The following is a 13,190-nucleotide window of genomic DNA, read 5'->3' as shown; positions in this document are numbered from 1 at the left end:
TTGCCTGAAGTCTCCTCCCAGGTGGCCAAGGGAAGGCAGACACTTCCTGATCCCAACCCTGGGGGTGGTGTTCTGCAGGTGGATCACCTGGGAAGAGACATGGCTCAGGGTAGTGAGGAGTATCGATGGGATGACACATTATTTTTCCTCCGATATGAAGATTCTTCGTAATGTACCTAAAGAGTTTATGGCCTATCGCCAGTTCTAAACCTCATATTAAATATAAGGTTGTGAACTCTAAGGTTATAAAATTCAGGCACGCTATACCCAAAGAAAGATCCTTTTTGGTATCCCAAATTAAATACCCTCCTCAATCCCAAGGGTGCAATGCAAAGGATTATGGAAATGTTATTTTCTCTAAGCCACCTTCCTCTGGAAAAGATTAATTGTACAACCCCTCTGTTAAAAACCTTAAGGGAATTAAATCTACCCTTACAAGTAATTCAGAAGTAGAAAAAAACGAACTTTGTGGAAAAGAACAACATGTCCCGGAATCTTATAGGTACTGAGATGAGGAAGAGGGGTGAAAGGTATGCAGTAGTCGGGCAATTAAGCCCAGTAGCCATTGTAGTAATCGGGCAATTAAGGCTGAACAGCCTGCACCTAAAACTATTGCTAAACCTGTGGAGCCTAAAAGGCATCAGCAGGAAAGCAGGAGTAGAAGGAGCTGGAACAGGAGTTGGAAGGCTGGCAGTAGTAGTAGCAGAGGAGAAGCATGAGGCTGGCAAGTCACGAAGAAGTGGGAGCACAGAAGGAACGTCAGAGCATGGAAACAGCAGATTTCATCTGCAAGTTCCGAGAGGGTCCTGTTCTCCCAAAACCTGAATTGCAGAGGCTGTGCAACGGAAGACTTGCTGGAAGCTGAGTTTTCCACTGTGAACTGAGTTGCTGCTTTTGCAGAGACGTGACTGTGCAAGAGACCAAGGCCAGAAGCAGAAGGCAAGCCAAGGGTCTCAGGAGGAAAAGGAACGCCCAATTGAAGTGGCTGGACCGGAGACACCCTTGTTGGAGAAGGGTGTGCGTCCCAAGTGAGCCAGAAGTAGTAGCAGTAGTCGAGTAAGTTGGGGAAGCGGAGCAACCCGCAATTGCAGAAGCTGGTAAGTGAAGCATGGCATTCAGATATACTTTGTAAGCCTTGCCGGTAACTGTAGCCAGCTCCTAAGTAACTTGTGTACTGTGTGAAGTGAGTAAAAGTTGGTCGACATAGTGAAGTTTGGTTTACAATGGAATTGTAGCACTTGCGCTTATTCTAAAAGCTTTAACACTCGCGTGGGAAGCAGAAAGCAATTAAATCCATTGTTGTACTATTTTCTGACTCATGGAGTGGTTGCGTGTCCTTAATTGAATAGGAACGCTTGCTAGACAATTCCTGAAGACCTAACATTGATGTTACACCAGTTACAAGTAACCCAGAGTGAAAACTACATCAAAGGAAGGTGTGTGTGCCCATTTTTGCTTTCACTTAAATGGGTAGTTCACCCAAAAAATGTTATGGTTTAAAAAGATGGGATATATATATATGTGTGTGTGTGTATATATATATATATAATCTTTTTTTTAAGGTTCCTATGTAGCATTTGGGGGCAATGAGCTTCAAAGTTTTCACATGGCGGCATCCACTTTGTGAAATGAAGCTACCTCCTCTGCTCGTGTGAAGCTCTGCTCTCGCGGCACTAATCAAGCAAAAAGCCCCCTACTGGGAGCTTTTGCTTACTGCTGCCGGGGAGCAGAGCTTCACATGAACAGAGGAGGCTACCACAATATTCATAATTGCCTTGACTTTATTTTTGTTTCCTCTGTTTCCCCGATCCAGGGGAGCTCAGACATCATAAAAAGAAAGGCACAGCAATTATAAATACTTCGCCGGCCACCAGTGTTATTATTCATAATTATCGTGACTTTCGTTTAAAGTTTGCAGAGCACGGGAAACTTAAAGCAAAAGTACTGGCATTCATGAAGAGACTGCCGCCCGCTGTGCCGGGTGATGCAGTCTACATAAATACTGGTACTATCGCTTTAAGTTTCCAGGTGAGCCTGGGAAAATTAAAAAGAAATTACCGGAAATTATGAATAATTCGCCGGCCGCCGCTGGAGTCTTCATAATTGCTGTGACTTTCTTTTTGTTTCCTCTGCTCCCCCGGTCCAGGGAAGCTCAGAAAATATAAAATGAAAGGCATAGCAATTATGAGTATTCGTAATTGCTCGGACCTTCGTTTTTAAGTTTCCCAAGCACCACGAGAAACTTCAAATGAAAGTACCAGCATTTAAGAAGACTCCGCCGGCCACCAATTCTTGCAGGCGGCATAGTATTTATAATGCCGGTATATTTGCTTTAAGTTTCCGGACGAGCCCGGGAAACTAAAAGCAGAAGTACCAGCATTTTGCTATGACAGCGAGCGGCATAGTATTTATAATTACCAGTTCTTCCCTTTTTAGTTTCCAGACGAGCCCGGGTCAACTAATAAGAAATTACCGAAAATTATTAATACTACACCCCGAGCTGCAATTCTATATTCATGAGCTCTGATAACCAGAGTTCATGAATATAGGATTGCGGCGGGCGGGGTTAAATGGAATAATAATGTAAAGGTAGCACTCACCAGAAGCATGTCCTCCAGCTGCAGCCTGCCAGCATTCTGTTCTCTCCGGCAGCAATAAGCAAAAGCTCCCAGTAGGGGGATTTTGCTTGATTAGTGCTGCGAGATCAGAGCTTAACATGAGCAGAGGAGGCTACTTCATTTCACAAAATGGATGCCCAGTAGTGCTAAAAAAATCCAGTCTTTGAGGCTCATTTCTCACAAATTTGACATAGCAACTTAGTTTTGTTATATATATTTTTCATTATGATGCATCATTTTAAACCATACCATTGTTAAGTGAACTATCCCTTTAAGACTGATTCATATACCGTGTACAGAATTGACATACTTTCTAATTTCAAGAAGTAAAGAGTCTAAAATACTGAAGAGAAAAACGAGCATTTCCCAAGCCAAAAGTAAGCCCCTTTTTGTAGTTTTGCTAAGATCTAGAGAGCTAACCACCTACACTGTAAAGCTGTCAACCGTCAAGTGGCATACGATACAAGTGCGGCATTGTTACCTGCAGCTGAAAGAGTCTAACTACGGTTCCTGGATAATTACTTGGGTAGAAGAGGTGTGAGTAAAGCTGGGGAGGGGAGTTAAATGCTTGTGAAGAACACGCAGAAGTAAATTAGAACCTGTGGTACTTAAGACTACTGAAGATAGAGGAAAGTCTGTCTTTTGGGCAGAAGCAGGTTATTCTGGTGGCAGTCGGACAGATGGAAGAACCAATGAGGCTACCCCTTTTTTGAAAAAGTCATTAAAAGGAATGAGTGCCTTGCCTACCTGAAGAGGTCGAAGTTTCTTGTCAGATTTTGCCTAATAACTCAAACGTACGAAGCAGTGGTAGTAGTACTTGAACTGTGGTGTTGTAGGCAGATGTCACATGGAAGTGCTTTGAAGTACTGTGGGACAAAGGTGACTGTTCTCATAGTATCAACAGTAGAAGAGTGGTTGTTCAAAGGGAATCAGCAGCCCAAAGAGAAGCATCCTGGCAAATATACTAAGTACGCTGAAGAAGTCCTAACCAAATGTAAGGTTGTCATATAAGAGGTTCTAAAGAACTGTGTATTATTGTCATTGAGGAAACACTGCACCATCTTTTGAACTGTGACAAATTATCTTTAAGAAGATAATTTATTGTCAAAACCAGGATTACCATTGGCAGAATTGCTTCAAATTGGAAGGGGATCTTTTCATCCAGTAACAAAGAAGTGTTACCAGTGGATTTTTGTTTCAAGAACCTTTGCTTGGGTTTGGAGTTGACAAGAATTGGTTGAAGACTTCTTTTCCTTTGAGCATTTTGAAGTTGACTTTAAAGCCTGGAGAAGGGATCTTACCCAGGACAGGTGAAGGCTATTAAGATATTGTTTATTGCATTTTGTTGCTATAGAATTTTCTTTGTATGTTTTGTTTAGAATGAGGGCCGGTTTATTCATGCTAGAGATTGTTCCCCTAGCCTGTAGACTAGGTAGGCAATTCCTCAGAGTAGGGCAAGCAAGGCTTTATTTCAAAACATTTACTTAAATAAAATGTCATATTTTGAGAACTGCACACAGTTGTCCGCCTTGCATTACTGACCCCTACAGCATGTACACAGGGAGATTTTATTTTGCCTCCCAAAATAATTGTTTTGTGATTGCACATTACACAGAGAAGGAGTTGGGGTGGTTGGGGGGGGGGACCTTCTAATATGCACACCACAGGATCCATTTACTGAAATCCCATCATACCAGAAGCGCACATGCTTCTGAAGTTAATCATTTCCCAGGATGTACAGTCAAATTATAACCCCCTCCTCAGTACTTTCACAAATAAAAAGGGGTAGGGTTTAATCTATTCCAAGTTTACTTCCCTTCAGTCATACTCTTACGTCCCATCCCCTTTCCTCCATACTGCATGGGGCGTCCCTTCCAAGGGACGGGAGACAGAACATTTTTCACCAGAAAAAACATTCTTACCCTTTAAATGTAGAGGCGCGCAGGGGTGCGGCCCAGTGGGCATGCGCTGCCCTGAGTCCGGCGCCACACCCCAGTCCCCTTTTCCGCGCCAACTTGAACGGGCCAAATTCGCCAGCTCCGGGGTTTGGCTTTGGCCATGTAATTCCACGCGCTGATACTTCTTCTTTGTCTTTTTATCATTCAGGTACTCTGTCCTCAGGTGCCACGCTCCTCCCCGCGCGCATGTAGACTTCCACAGGGTTCAGCAGGTGTCCATCCTGCAACAGGCTCTTCCCAACTTCAGACCCCCACGCCCTCTGCCTACGTTGCCTTGGCCCAGACCACGGTTGACAAGCTTGTACAGCGTGTGGCTCGCTGTAATCGAAAGCGCTGATGAACAGACTAGCCAGGTGGAGAGAGCTCTTCCAGAAGTCACCAACAGAGGACCTCAAGAACTTTGTGAAACACAGAGCCAGGCCCAAGGAAGGGCTGCTAGTTTCCATCGCACCCCGCAAAGGATACTCCTTTCCAAGGACTCTCCCGCGCGGGAGGGACCATTCAGGTCCTTGTACCAGCACGTGCACCGAGGCTGCTGCAGCTACTCGCCTTCGGCCCGAGGGATCCTCTGATCCTCCCGGTGGCAGTGTTGAGGGACCGGAAGGTTCTTGTACCAGATTGTCATCCTAGGGGCTTCGCCCTTTTACCGGCAATATGGCAGAGGGGCTACGCCCTAGTACTGGCAATAAATCCGAGGGGGCGTCTAAACACAGCTCTACCGACCCCCGGGTCGAGGGTGTCTCACCTACCGGGCCTATGCCCGACTACCCGGGTAGGCCTTGTGATCCACATGCAAGAGTCCTGGAGGAGGCTGGGCCCAGCGAGCCGAGCAACACGTCGCAGGCACGTGGCAGGCAGCTCGCCAAGATGGCCGCTGCACCAGACAGAGGCACCCGTCCGACGCCATTCGAGGAGTTAGGCGAAGAACGAGTGTCGTGGTGGGACTGGCCTCAACCAGGTACGTGGCCTACAGCCTATCCTTCTTATGTGCAGGGCAGCTTACTTGTCTGTCTTCCCTTTGTTCCCCCCTCCCTGCCTCGTCGCGCCTTGAAACACTTGTGTATAGGCATGTTACAAATGCCATATCATATCATATCATATGGGCAGGGTATGTAGCGGCTCCAGCAGCCCCTGGCTACCCTATCAGTACCCCGTCCCGCCTCTCAGGCCAGTGAAGAGGGATCCTTCAAGAGGTTCCTCTGGTTCATAAATTCACTTCGGATGCGGGTTATCCTCAGGGACGCCTCTGCCGCCGGTCCCAGTGCAGCAGCATCTGCCTCCAGCTCCCCAGCCGACTCCTCAGGCGGTTCCGTACAAGCCTCCGGCTGCGGTTCCTGTGCCTCAGCCTCCGGCTCCAGCTACTCCTCCACCTATGCAGGATCCTCCTGATCCGCAGGACACGAGTGAGGAGGAGGATCCGGACACACCATCCTCAGCCAGGCCCTTCCACAAATGTCTTGTTGGGCTGGCGGAGTACCTGGGCCTACCCCAAACCCGAGGTTGAGCAGCCGGCAGAGGGGGTTCTCGCTGAAGTCCTCACGCGATGCCCCCGCTGCCAAAACAGGATTCCTCTGGAGACCGATGTAGTCCCCTTGACCAAGAAGGGTTGGCTCGAGCCCCACTCTGTCCAGCTGGTCAATCGACGCCTGGATGCCAAGTACAGGCAGATGGAGGGGGATACACTCTTGCTCTCGGCCCATCCTCAGCCACATTCCTCTGTGATCGCTGCGGCATCACTATACTCCAAGCCTCGGTCATCCTCCGCCTCCTCCTCCTCTACTGCGCTGCTAGGCAAGGAGATGATTTTGGAGGCATACAGGAAGAAACTCTATTCCAACGCATCCCTTCATCTTCGTAAGACCAACGCCGATGTCATGCTGGCTGCTGCTAACCAAAGGTTATGGTGGGAAATTGCAGACTTCCTCCCGGAACTCCCTACGCAGAGCCAATCACGTTTTAAGGTGGGGCTGGCTGAGGCCAAGTTGGTGGCGCAACACCTCATGGAATCCACCATGGCCCATATTGACACCTCTGGCCGTGACATCTGTATCGTCACGGACATGAGAAGGACAGCCTGGTTCTGAGCCACAAAATTCAACCAGACGTCCAGGAACGCATATTAGATCTACTGTTCGGTGGGGGGGGGGTCTCTTCCACTCCACCATGGACAAAGAGCTGGCTAAGAAGAAAAACCGCTCACAAATGGCCAAGTCTTTATCCATCTTGACAAAGGCCATGCCCAAGTCGTAAACCCAGTCACAGCCGCGCTCCGACAGGGGGCGTATGTATGGTGGGTTCTGCAGCTTCCAGGAACGGAAATCCAGACAGCCAGACCGCTCGTTGTCTCAGAACCGGCGCAAGCAACAAAAAGGGGGGAGGGGGAGCAGGGGAGTAAGGGTTTTTTCCAGTCCCCCTCCTCCACGACAGCCTTTTGAGGGAAAGTAGGCATGACCTTCCCCTTCAGATCCACGCGTCTCTGGTGGGGGGCAGGCTTGCTCTCCATGCACTTTTCTGGCGCCAGAATTTTGCGGACCCCCGGATCCTCTTTGTGGTATCCACGGGGTACCGCCTACCCATGCCAGCCTCTCCTCCCTCCTCCCCTCCACTCCCTCAGGTTGGGACAGCAACTGTTCTGGCAGAGATCTGGTTGCTTGTAGAAAGCCAGGCAGTGGAGGAAGTCCCAGCCTCTCACTGAGGCTTGGGCTTTTACTCCAGGATTGTCGCCATTCAGAAGAAATACCAGGCGGCAGGGGCGTTGCTAGGGGGGGCTAAGGGGGCTATAGCCCCTGATCTTTTGGTTGTAGCCCCGGATAGAATCTCAGGAGCTACAGCCAAAAGACTAGCTAGCCCCCAGTCCCAACAGTACCGACATCAGCTTAGCCCCGGGTCTTTTCCAGACCTAGCAAACTCCCCTGCCAGGCGGGCCTGAGAGTTGTGCTGCAACCTCTCCTTACCCCAACAAAAATCCAAGATGTTTACGCCAGCTTTTATAGCAGAGACATTGTGCAAAGAAGACTGGATGTGCTCCCTGGATCTGAAGGACACGTACCTAAACGTCCCGATTTGGCAGCCCCATTGTTCTTTCCTACGGTTCAGGATCATGGGCTACCATTTTCAATACAAGGTCCTTCCCATTGGCCTCCGTTCGGCCCCCAGGGTCTTTACCAGGGTCATGAATACGGTGGCAGCTCTCCTCAGAGCACAGGGCCTACACATCTACCCATACCTCGATGACTGGCTTGTCAGGGCTACATCTCCGGAAGTGTTTCACCACTCCTCGCATGCCCTGATGAAAACACTGCATGATCTGGGATTCTCACTCAATCTCAAGAAGTCGCAGCTGCAGCTCACGCAGACTGACATTCTTGGGCTTCATCTGGGACTGTGCTCCAAGAAGGTATTTCCATCAGAGGACAAGATCTCGGCCATCAAGAAAGCCACCACTCATTTCCTCAGCAGACAGGTGTCTCCAGGGGGTCCAGGTGTACTGCTCTCTTTCCTCTGCAACTGTGACTTGGGCCTAGTGATTGTATGTAATTATGTTTGACCGCATAGTTGTTTCCCCTAAGTTTCTCATTGCTCTTGCCTGTAAGGTGATCTGTAACGCACCTCCTCCCCTGCTTTTTGAGGCCCTGTGTATTATTTCTGCAACTACCATGTACCTAAGTAAAAGCGCCCAGATCCCTTTGGGTGGGCTGCGCTATTTAAGTAAATAAACTAAACCTCACCTCAGTTTGGTGGTACCAGCATCTCCTGGGTCTCTTGGTGGAACTATGGTGGCCGGCCAGACCATGGTTTTCGGAGCTGCGCAGCCTCTCGGAGGTGCCTCCGATACACCCCCCGACGGGCCCAGCACATTTTCTGGCGCAGCCGGGGGTGGGGGAGGGGCAGGGTCATCCACCCCTTGTGGGACCTTAACATAGTCTTGGGCGCCCTGGCGCAGAAACCGTTTGAACGAATGGCGTCCGCGGACATCAGGCTGGTCACCATCAAGACGGCCTTACTGGTCGGCCTCACCTCAACTCGTAGAGTCAGTGAAATCCAGGCGCTGGTCGCCTCGGAACCATGTACTAACTTTCACAGGGACAAAGTAGTCCTTCGGACACACCCAGCATTTCTGTCCAAGGTGCCGTCTCCTTTCCACTTGAAAGAGGAAATAGTCCTTCTCCAGCATGGGGTCTGGCATGGATTCACATGCTCATGAATATTCCCTGTTGTCAGGCCGGGAATCCTCGGTATAGAAAAAAATCAGTATCAGTTTCGTTTCTGATCTGTCTTTCTTAGTAGTAACCAATCACTGATCTCTGGGTCATACTGCCCCCAGCCAATGACTGCCCTCTCCCTAAGCCCCGCCTCCGGCAGCCATCCTCAGATTTTTACCGCACGTTCAAGTATTGGGAGTCCTCATGCTGTAGCTCTCGAGCTTTTGCTGCGTTTTTGCGCTTTTTCGGGAGATTTTTCTCATTTTTTGGTTAAATAGAGCCTCAAGCTCCACCGTTTCTACATCCAATCAACGGGGATCCGATTCGGAGTTTTCTACGCCCCTCAAGGGTGAAGATTTCGTCGAGTTACGCTTTTGGAGGATTCCAGAAGTTCCGAGGCCTACCCCGGACATGGCCCAGGAGAAAGGAAGCTCGACGCCCAGGAAGCTGTTCAGGACCTGCCCTGGATGCCAGCTTCAGAATGTTTTCAAGGAGGACGAGCATTTGTTATGCCTCTACTGTCTCCATGAGGACAAGACGCACACAGAGAAGGACTGTGCGTTTTGTGCGAACATGTCGGAGCGGACCAGGAAGGATCGCCACCTCCGTCTCGCCAACTGGCTGGAAGGGAAGAGCCCGTCAGGCGAGAAGAAGAAAAAGAAGTCCGAGCAGTCTTCGAAGTCCTGTGAGGGCGCCCCGGCGCCGGGGGCCCAACAAAAGGCCAAGCACCGCGAGTCCGCGGGCATCGGGAGCGCCGAACGGTCAGGCTCCTTGGCTGCCAGGCAGGGCGCATCCTTCCCGGCGCCATCAAACACGAGCCAACGCTCTGGCTCGGGTAAGAGGAAGTCCGAGAACCCGGCGAAGCTTCTGGAGAGGCCCCAGTCGATCTCGAAGATTCCGGCAGAGGGGGAGCGAGGCTCAGACCCTCCCCCAAAGGTGAAGGTCCCAGGCGTACAGAAGGCGACGATGGCCTTAATTCACCCTGCTAAGACCTCGCTTGAGGATGTCGCAGCGGCCCTGGCTCAGCCTGTGGAGGCTACGCCAGTGGAGGCGACCTCAGGACCCAGAGTTTCCCTGCCACCGCGGAGGGAGTCGTCTTTCAGGCCCATTGAGAAGACCCCCACAAAGTCCTCGTTGGAAAAGGTGGGGGAGGGGCAGGTGGCCATCGTGGATACGGACACGACCTCGGAAGAAGAACTCATCGAAGTCATGGAAGAGGCCCAGCCCATCGGGAAGGATCCCGACGAGGGCGACGACGAGAGCGATGTTGTCGCTGACGAGGTTCCTCAAGAGCCCTCGCGCCCGTCGTTTCCGGCGCCACAGGACACTTCGGCAGCCATTTTGTCAGCGATTCAGTCCTTATGCTCGGAGATAAGGACAAGGTTGCCCCTCCCCCCGACGGAGGTACCTGAGCCAGACCCGACAGGGGAACCGGAGCCGGGACCTTCGGAAAGTCCACCGCATAAGAGGACGCATCCTACGCCACCTCTCCCACCTCTGCAGCCTGCTCTGCCTTCCCCCTGGTCTACTACCCATGGGGATGATACAGGCACGGACACAGCTACTACAGGTACAGATGACGACGGAGGCGACGAAGGGACGTGTCCCCTGTCGCCCCCTGCTCGGGCTTCCCCGCCCGACGAGATTGGATCCTTTCATGCCATGATTTCCAGGGCATCCGAGCTCTTCCAGCTCTACCCAGAAGAGAAGAAGGAAGGGTTCCTTTACCAACAGCGCGAGGCTAAAAGGAAGACGGTCCTCGCCGTGCCACTTCTTGATGACATCTGGGATGAGGGGGTCGCCCTCCTCAAGAACCCTGCCACGGCGCCGGCAAAGAGGGACCGGTACCAGAAGAAGTACCAGATCCCCGACGCTGCCCCCTTGTGCCTTTGGGCGCAACCTACCCCGGATTCGGTCGTCTCGGCGGCGGCAAAGAAGAAAGCTGGGGGGGGGCATCGGCCTCGACATCAACTTCCCAGCCGGACGGCGAGGGCAGGAAGCTGGACACGATGGGACGACGGGTCATCTCATCCGCAGCGACGACTATCAAGGCGGCCAACTCCCTGGCTATCGTAGCCCGCTACGACAGGGAGTTGTGGTTCAAAATCGCCCCTCTGTTGGCCTTCCTTCCGGACGCCAAAAGGGCTGAGGCCCTTGAAATCCTACAGGAAGGTGAGATTGCTTCAGACCACGCCATCACGGTGGCAACGGACATCGCCGACACCGGTTTCCGTCAGTTGGGCAACGGCATTTGCCTGAGACGACGAGGATGGCTCAAGGCGACGGATTTCCGCCAGGACGTACAAACCAAGGTTTTGGACATGCCCTTTGACGGGAACAACCTGTTTGGGAAGGCGGTTGATGAGTCCCTTCAGGCCATCAAGACCGACACGGAGACTGCCCAGGCACTGGGAGTGCTCCAACAACAACGGCTGTCCTTTCGGAGCTCCGGAGGCAGACAAGGTGCCTCCAAGGGATCTGGCAGTGGCTCCTCCACGTACCGCCAAGTGGCAAGATCTTTGTCCCAGGAAGCCTACAGGGCACGCGGCAAGTCAGGTGGTGCCCGTCGTCGTCGAAAGGGAGGTCAAGGAGGCAAGGCGGCCTCCAAACAAGATTGAACCGACCGCGGGGTCGGGCCCCCGCCGAATCACCCCGGTGGGAGGCTGGCTGGCGAGGTTCGTCAGCGTGTGGGAGTCCATCTCCACCGACCGTTGGGTGCTGGACGCCCTGGCCCAAGGGCACGCCCTCGAGTTTCAGAAGAAGTGCCCTCGCCTTGCACCCGTGGCCAGGAAGGAAAATCACGTCCCTCAACTACTGTTGGAAGTACAGGCGATGCTCAAGAAGGGTGCCATCAAGTTCATCCCAAAGAGGCTTCGGGGCTCCGGCGTTTACTCAAGGTACTTCCTCGTAAAAAAGAAGACAGGAGGATGGTGCCCCATCCTGGACCTGCGACGACTGAACAAGTGCATCAAGGCACAGATGTTCCGGATGGTCACCCTCCAGCACGTGCTGGGACAGCTGGAGGAGGGCGATTTCCTGTCGTAGTTGGACTTGGAGGATGCGTACTTCCACACACCCATTCTAAAAAGGCACCGAAAGTTCCTCAGGTTCGTGGTCCAAGGGCGGCACTACCAGTTCAAGGCCCTCCCGTTCGGATTGAAGTCGGCACCCAGGGTGTTCACCAAGTGCCTCGCACCGGTGGCGGCGCGGCTGCGCCTACAGGGGATCCACGTCTACCCCTACCTGGATGACTGGCTCATCCGGGCAAGGACAAGGGAGCTCACCGTGGAGCACACTGCGAAGACCGTCCAGCTGCTCACGGACCTGGGATTCTCCATCATCTTTCCAAAATCCCACCTGGTTCCGTCGCAAGTCGCCCTGTTTCTGGGAGCCAAACTCGACACAGTGGCGCGGCTGGCCTCGCCGTCGGAGGAAAGGACCAGGACCATTCTGGGCAAGGTGCAGCGTCTGCTGGCCACGGACATGGCCAGAGTAAGATCTATCAAGTCCCTCCTCGGGATGATGTCCTCCTGCATTTATCTGGTGCACCTTTGCAGGCTTCGGATGCGCCCCTTACAAGAGTTCCTCGACACCCGCTGGGTCCAGTCGACGGGCAGCTTCGAGGACAGCATCCCTCTCAATGAGATGTTCCGTCAGGCGATCCGGTGGTGGGGTACCCGCTCTCATCTGTCGGCGGGCACAGACTTTCAGACCCCAGCTCACCAGGTGACGGTGCCGACAGATGCCTCCCTGGGAGGTTGGGGAGTGCACTCCGGAGATCTTCACGCGAGAGGCCTTTGGCTCCCGGAGGAGAAGTCACTCCACATCAACATCTTGGAGCTCCAAGCAGTGTTCTGGGCCCTCGGGTCTTTTCTTCTGTCCCTCAAGGGCAAGGTGGTGAGGATCTTCACTGACAACACCACCACGATGTTCTACATCCGGAAGCAGGGCGGAACCAGATCCCCTGCCCTATCCAAGGAAGCCCAGGATCTGTGGCAAGGGATGTTTCTGGTGCCTTTTCATCTGGCAGGAATAAAAATCGCGATCGCCAACTCACTCAGCAGAGAGCTGCGCTCGTGCCACGAGTGGGAACTACGCCAGGATCAAGTGGATCGACTCTTCTGACGATGGGGCGAACCCCAAATCGATCTCTTCGCGACAGCAACGAATTCCAAGTGCCGGAGGTTTGCCAGCAGGATCCCCCAGCCGAGGAGCATGGGCGATGCTTTCTCGTTCCCCTGGGACGGCCTATTTCTTTATGCGTTCCCTCCGCTGCCGTTGCTGCTCCAGCTGAAGTGGTCCCGGTGCAGGATGATCCTCGTCGCACCGGCGTGGCCGAGACAGATCTGGTTCCTGGACCTTCTGGACTTGTCAGTGTCCACACCAGTCAAGCTGCCGACGGACGCAGATCT

General features: G+C 52.5%; 1 protein-coding gene across 13 annotated transcripts in view; it reads left to right on the top strand.

Moving 5' to 3' along the window:
* The window catches only part of LOC138526302 (LIM and senescent cell antigen-like-containing domain protein 1), a 548,584-nt gene that overhangs the window by 473,630 nt on the left and 61,764 nt on the right, over positions 1 to 13,190 (top strand). The window lies entirely within an intron of this gene.

The sequence above is a fragment of the Ambystoma mexicanum genome, chromosome 7p, assembly GCF_040938575.1.
Source record: "Ambystoma mexicanum isolate Mex_15411 chromosome 7p, UKY_AmexF1_1, whole genome shotgun sequence".
Taxonomy (NCBI): Eukaryota; Metazoa; Chordata; class Amphibia; order Caudata; family Ambystomatidae; genus Ambystoma; species Ambystoma mexicanum.
The sequence above is the reverse complement of the archived record's forward strand: the minus strand, read 5'-3'. Positions and strand labels throughout refer to the sequence as shown.